The following is a 6,000-nucleotide window of genomic DNA, read 5'->3' on the forward strand; positions in this document are numbered from 1 at the left end:
ACACACTTTCTCCAACAAGACCATACTCCAACAAAGCCGCACCTCCTAATAGTATCACACTACCAATGAGATTATGGGGGCCAATGACATTCAAACCACCACATTCTACTCCCTGAATCCTATAAACTTGTAACAGTAGCATAATGCAAAGTTAATTTAATCCAATTTCAAAAGTTCTCATAGTCTATCACAGCCTCAAACTTGTTTCAAAGTCTTTTCTGAGACTCATGGTAGTCTCTTATCTGTAATCCCCTTGGAAAAGCAAAAACAAAAGGCAGATCATATACTTCCAATATATAATGGCACAGGATATACACTGTTGTAGTAGTTTGAATAGTGTCTCTTTACAGCAATAAAAGCCCTAGGTAAGACAATTACTGTTTCAAAACATAAGGAAGGGACTATTGTGTGGAAATACTGGACCAAAGCAAGACTGAAAACCAGCTGGGCAAACTCCAAACTCTGTATCTCAATGTCTGATGTCAAAGTGCTCGTCAGATCTTCAACTCTATTCAGCTTTGTTGACTGCAACAGAGTTCTTTCTCAAGCTGGTTCCATTCCCTGTTAGCAGCTCTCCTTGGCAGGTATCCCACAACCCTGGCACCTTTAATGTCTTGGGTTCTCCAAGGCAATCCAGGCTTCAACTTCACAGCTTCATGCAATGGCCTCTCTACTAGACCTCCGTTCAGACAAACCCCTGACACATGCCTTGTCTCACCAGCTTTCTTTAGGCACAGAGAAAATTCCATAACTCCTTTCTTCCAGTCTTAACTCTAAAGCAGGAACCCTGATAGACTGTCTTACTTTGCCATTACAAGGCAAACAGATCTTCAAGTTCCCTGCGTCGTGGAAAAGTCTGCTGGATACTATGGGCCTGTAAGCTAAAGATGAATGTGCCAATGTTATAGAAAAACTTGGTGTGACTGTCCAGGCAGCAAGATGTCTCTGTCATTTCTACAGTTTTGGAAGTTGCTTACAATGTACTTCCTGTTAACTTAGGTAATATTATATCCTTCTGGGGTCTTTGATGGAGTTAAAGACTAGATAGTTATAATTATAGTTTCCTTAGTTATGATAAAAGATAAAGTAGATATAAATATTATAACTGTAATTCTTGCTTGATACCTTTTTTAAGATTTAATTTATTTATTATGTATATGGTGTTTTGCCTGCATGTATCCCTGCAGGCCAGAAGAGGGCACCAGATCTCATTACAGATGGTTGTGAGCCACCACGTGGTTGCTGGGAATTGAACTCAGGACCTTTGGAAGAGCAGGCAAAGCTCTTAACTACTGAGCCATCTCTCCAGCCCGCTGATACCTGTTTTGTAATTTTACTATATTAAAATTAAGACCTTCCTTTTTATTTAAACAGAAAAAGGGGAAATAGTATGGAAAGTCCTTCTGTATATGTGTTGCTTTTATTGGTTAATGAATAAAGCTCCATTTAGTCAATGGTTTAACAGAGTAAAGCCAGAGATGTAGAGAGAGGAGAGAGGAGGTGTTGTAAAAGAGAAGCCATGTAGCCACTGCATGAGACAGATGCCCCGAGGTCGCTGAAACTTTGCCAGTAGGGCCACGATCTTGTGGTGATGTACAGATTAATAAAGATGGATTAGTTTAAGATATAAGAGCTAGATAAAAATATGCTTAAGCTATTGGCCAAACAATATTGCAAATAATATAGTTTCTGTGTAATTATTTCAGGTCTGAACAGCCAGGAATGAACACTGAACACCTACGAGTATGAACACTAGTAACTACATGACAGAATCTATACTGTTTTGAGATTCCTTTTTTTTTTTTTTGGTTTTTCGAGATGGGGTTTCTCTGTGGCTTTGGAGCCTGTCCTGGAGCTAGCTCTTGTAGACCAGGCTGCCTCGAACTCACAGAGATCCACCTGCTTCTGGCAGCAGTGCTGGGATTAAAGGCATGCGCCACCACCGCCTGGCCTATTTTGAGATTTCTTCTGTCAAGGATATTAATCCAAATTTCCCCACTTTTAGCTTCAAGTAGACTCTTCAGACAAGGACAAGAGGCAACCACTTTCTTCCAAAATATCACAAGAATGATCTCTAGGCAACATATTAAAATTCTTCTCTGAAACCTTGAGCAGGGCCTCACAGTTTATCAGGTCACACTTGACACCACTTCTTCCATTCTTCTACTAGTTTGACCTACGAAGCAGTGCATAAAGCATTCTGCTGCTTTCACAACCAGTACTACCAAAATCCAAAGTCCTCCGAACATAAACATGGTCAGGCCTGGCACAGAAATACCTCAGTCCCTGGTACCAGCTTCTGTCTTAGTTAGGGTTTATATTGCTATGAAGAGACACCATGACCATGACAACTCTTATAAAGAAAAAATTTAATTGGGATGACTTGCTTACAGTTTTAGAGATTCAGTCCATTATCACCATGATGGGAGCATGGTGGTTTGCAGACAGACATGGTGCTGGAGTAGTAGCTGAGAGTCTTATATCTTGCAGGCAACAAGACCTCGAATGAGACACTGGGTGGTATCCTGAGCATAGGAAACCTCAAAACCCACCCTCCCAGTGACACACTTCCTTCAAGAAGGCCATACCTGTCCTATCAAAGCCACACCTCTTAATGCAACTTCCTATGAGATTATGAGACCAACTGCATTCAAACTACCACATATCTGTTAAAACAGCAATAAGTCAAAATGCTTGGCAATAAATGTTGGCAGTGATATAGAGAAATTGGAACCTTCGTGTACTGCAGGTAAGAAAGTAAAGTGATTCTCAAACAAATACATGTAAATAATGAAGTTATACTATAACCAAGCAATTGAACTTTCAGTTGGTTTAGTTATTTCTGTGATATTATAGCAAAATAATCAAAGCTGGATAACTTTATGAGGAAAAGATGTTTATTTAGTGCAGGGCTGTTCAAGGGCTCACATCTGGTGATAGTTTTCTATAGCAGCATTGTAGTGGTATTGTTCTTAATAAATTGCCAGGGAATAGAAAGTACCCAAAGGTTGATCAACAAGTGAGTAGATGTGGGGCATAGTGGCACCCACCTTTAATTCCAGCAAAACAAACAAACAAACAACAAACAAACAAAACACACATTAGTGGTTTTTTAGTATACTGTTGTGTTGGCCACTTTTAAGTCAGCTTGACACAAGCTAGAGTCATTTGGAAGCAGGAACTCCTATTGAGAAAGTGCTCCCATTACAGTGCTGCGGGAGCACCTTCCGCTCCTTCAGCCAATAGCCGCTGAAGTACGAGCCCACAATGCTGTGGGAGCGCCTTCCGCTCCTTCAGCCAATAGCCGCTGAAAATACCAGCCCACTGGGGCATGGTATATTTCTCTTTTAAAAAGAGCCGCAAGTCTCAGCTCGGGCTCTCTTGGTTCCGGCGCTTGTTTCTGACAGTTTGTGTGTATTAAGTTTCCCCCCCCCCAAAATAAATACCCCTTTAAAACCTAACTGGTGTGGGATTGATTCACCATTATCTGGCGCCCGAACATGTGGGTTTTTTCCCCTCGTGGCGTGGGCCAAGCAACCAGAGCTGCACACCGCTACTGGCTCCCGACTGGCCCCGACCTCGGGCGGATCAGGGAGGGAACTTTTTGGCTTCTGCTACCCCTATCGGGCACTGTCTTCCCTGCCGCCCGGCTGAGTCCAGCGCTCGACCTGCGCCAGAGTACACGATCTGTGAATTTAACCTCTGGATTTGAGTGTATATATTTTAGAGTTTACTTCCTGGATTGATGCCATTGCCACGTGAATTGAGGTGCGCCCCACCACCTACTGGCAGGCAACGGTCATTACAGGTAAGATTTTTCTTTTTGGTTGAAAATAAATAAATAAATACATACATACAAGTACAATTTCTTTTGATTGAAAATGTCAGAAAATATTACTATCCAAAAGTTCAATGGTTTTTTTAAATTGCGCTATGGAGGATATTCTGAAGGATGTCTCTGATATTCCTCTTACTTGGTTATTTCTGGGATCTGTCGCTTTTCTGGTGTTTGGCTATTTTATAAGGATGATACAGTCCTTACAGATTGAATTCACAATGCTGAGGGCAGAGATTAAAACCTCAAGGACAATTCAGACTGACACCAACCTCCTCAAAAAAGAGTTTGGAGTTTTCAAGGAGGAGACTAGATCAGAGTTTGGAGTTTTCAAGGAGGAGACTAGATCAGAGTTTGGAGTTCTCAAGGAGGAGACTAGATCTTTGTCTGATATGACTCGGTCAACTGACCAAAATATCAAGAAGGTACAATCTGATATTGCTTCTTTAGAAGGGAGCTTCACTGCTCTGGAGGAGGGGACAACCAAAATGATTCGTAACCTCCAGTCTATGACTGTAAGTGCTGAAACATTAACTGAGAGGATTATAACCATTGAATGTGAAAATCGGACTTTATCAAAAGGGTATGATAGATTAATTGACAGGATTTCCATACAAGAAGGCACAGTACATGCCATGAGGATTATGTCCAAGGAGGTATCTCTAACAGACAAGCTCCACACCTTAGAATTATCAATGAAGGCGATTGTGTCCAAGGAGGAAATGGTATCTCTGACAGACAAGCTCCATGCCTTAGAATCGTTAATGAAGGCTTTGGAGCATAATACTGGACAGGAGATTCAGGACTTACAGAAGGCAATGGTGAGCAGATTTAATAAGATTGAGAAAATCATAGACTCTGATGAACAGGAGCAAAAGGTATAAAGGCAACATTCACCTCAAAAAACTCTCAGTCTACATAGAGTTATACCTGCCTTTCCAGTAATAACATCAGAAAAAGATAACTGGATCCAAAAACCCTAAGGTCATTAAAGAACATACATGGGAGCCTATACGTATGAGTGATCTGAAAGAATTTAAACAAGCAATTGTAAATTATGGACTACATTCATCCTTTCTTAGGGAGATGTTAAAATCCTGGGCTCTGAGCAGCAGGGCCACCCCTCAAGATTGGAATCAATTAACGTCAGCTGTCCTCGAGAACGGACCTTTATGGCATTTCAAATGCCTATTCAAACAAGAGGCCAGACTTTTACAACAACAAGAATCAGCGAAAGGAATTGAGGTTTCTCTAGATCAAATTCTAGGGGAAGGACTTTACTCTGATCCTCAGGAACAAGCTCTTTATGATGAAAACATTCTATCCATATGTGGTACAGCAGCTCTAAGGGCCTGGGACAGGGTTCAAGACTCAGGTCAGAGAGTAGAATCGTATATCAGGGTCAAACAGGGTCAGAGAGAACCCTTTAGTGACTTTTTACAAAGACTAACTAAGGCTGTACAAATAGAGATACCTGATCCAGAAGCAAGAAATATAGTAATTGAGTCTTTGGCTTATGAGAATGCCAATGTAGAATGCAAAAGGATCCTGGGGCCTTTAAAGATCAGATCAGCGCCTTTGGATGAATGGGTACTACATACAATGAATGTTGATACATTTGATTATGGCAATGAAACATGGGTATAAGGAGCAATTTCCAAAGGTAAAAGGAGACATCAGATTACAAAATGCTTTCATTGTGGCAAAATGGGACACATGAAAAGGGACTGCAGACAATGGAATTCCAGGAATAATGCCTCTTCTAGGAATAACAGGAATAGGAGGAATCAGCCTTCAGGTTTATGTAGGAGATATGGAAAGGGCAGGCATTGGACAAATGAGTGTAGGTCGACAAGAGATAAACAGGGCAACTCATTGCCATCGGGAAACTCAATAGGGGGCCTCTTGAAGGCCCCCATGGCAAATGTGGTCCAGTCATTTCTGATCACTGCAGAGAACATGCCTTTCAGGGAAATTAGAATGCCCCATGCCTGCTGTTAAAAGCAGTAATGGCCTGAAGGATGAGTTAAATGTGGTGAATGAATCAAGAAATCTAAAGTAAATGTATATTCTGGCAGACTTCTATAAATGAACAAAGACCACAGCTAAGAGTGTGTGTAAATGGCATATTTATTACTGGCTTACTGGACACAGGTGCGGATGTA

Source organism: Myodes glareolus, chromosome 19, assembly GCF_982192425.1.
Source record: "Myodes glareolus chromosome 19, mMyoGla1.1, whole genome shotgun sequence".
In the NCBI taxonomy this organism is placed as follows: Eukaryota; Metazoa; Chordata; class Mammalia; order Rodentia; family Cricetidae; genus Myodes; species Myodes glareolus.